We start from the raw sequence: 1800 nt of genomic DNA on the forward strand, positions 1-1800 counted from the left end.
ATGAGCTTAAACACTGGTGGAAACACTTGCTCATTGCTTATGTTTATTTTTTAACGAGCATGAAGTCCGTGTTAAAATTGCTCGGATCTTGCGTTTATTTTTTAACGAGCATGAACTGTGTGTTAAAACTGCTCGATAACCCAGTCATATGATAAGAGTGTCTCATTGAGATTCTATTTTTTATGGAGCTTCATCTCACAAAGCTTTGCCCCGCATCCTTTCTTTATGCAAGTTAGGAAACGGCTAACCCAAAAAACAGATAAATAACCGCTCTTTGCTTGCACTCCAAAAGGTTTGCATGCCCCCAGGTATAAAGTATGATTTCAAGGTTACCCCTACTTCATTTCCGTCAAAACATTTGTTTCACCGAGAGAGGCCTACCTCTTTCAGGTTACCTAAAGATTGTCTCATTAATCTTTCAAACAAAACACTTCCTCGGCAACGTCTACCGAAATAGACAAAGGTGAGCGATGTAGCCCGCCAACTCACATAACTTTGACAAAAGAATCTTATTCTAGAATAACCCTCTTCCTAGATGGATGGGGTACAGACTAGTCATATTCTCCCGCGGAAACCTACTCTATACCCAAATTTTCCCTGCCAAAGCAGACCAGGACGCATACCCCCTGGGTTCCAGTCATATCCTCCCAGATTACTCGCGCTCATCAGGAGGATGGACCGTGGGTTGAGACACTTCTTGCGTGAATAGACCATTTAGGGATGGTACATGACTATTTGCGATGCGTGATCCGAGAAATGAAAGTTGGTCCACGAGCTTGACCATTCTTCCTTCATGCGGAAAACACATTACTCTAAAGAGTGAGGAGACGATGGCTCCCATGCAATATATATAGTCTCGTCCAAGGAGTAGGTTATAATCCAAGGGTCCTTGAATGACCATCACGTTCATTTGAACGGTCTTCCCTTTCAATGTAATGGGCACATTGGGGAGGATCCCTAAAGGTCGACTGGTTCCTTTATCAAAGCTTGATAGATTTCTCATTTCAGGCAAAAGCGCTGGCGAACCAAGCGCTTTCCAAGTAATAGAGGAAAGGATACTCACATATGCCCCCTCATCAATGATAGTGCCAGCCATTACCATTCGGTATATTTGAACGATAATTCTGAATGGTATGCTTGTTGGCAACCGGGGTCTGCCTAGTTGGTTCTAGTCGAACGAGACAACTAGGTTGCTTGGTGGTGGGACCGAATAGACGGCCGGGTATGACTCTAAAGAAGTTCCTTCCTGCGATAAAGGAATGGGCAAATTTCCCCCTTGTTCGTCGGAGTTTGTGTTGATGAAGATAATTTGGACGGTGTCGTCTTTATTCTCCTCTGTGATGGTATCATTCGAAGATAGAGCCTCTGAAGGCAAAACCGGGTCAACTGCCGTCTCAACCTTTTGAATTTTGTCAGGCATGGATCCAGATGGTTCATCTTCAATGATAGGTGCTTCGGCTGACCACCTGGGCGGGCCAGCCGAGTTCTCAACTAGTGAAGGACTTGGCAGGAGATTTTGATATCCAGGAGGAAGTTGCGCTCGTAAAATCGGGCGATCTTCCAAAAATCTTTTAGCCTCATCTAAGAAGGGACAATGGTGGATGGTGTGGTCACCTTCACACAGTTTGCAGGGAAATCTAGCTTTCCCTCTCTGTCCTGGGACTTCACTTTCACTAGTCGATGGTGAGCAGTCAACATGGCTATCAGAGGTTGACGCTACTGAATTGTGCAAACGGGGAGACCAATCCCTTAGTATCCGAGGGATGCAGGGACAATCTCTGTGGAAGTGGTCTCCCTTGC

Source organism: Pinus tabuliformis, chromosome 8 (assembly GCF_031772625.1).
Source record: "Pinus tabuliformis cultivar Carrire ecotype Pingquan chromosome 8, CPIR1, whole genome shotgun sequence".
Taxonomy (NCBI): domain Eukaryota; kingdom Viridiplantae; phylum Streptophyta; class Pinopsida; order Pinales; family Pinaceae; genus Pinus; species Pinus tabuliformis.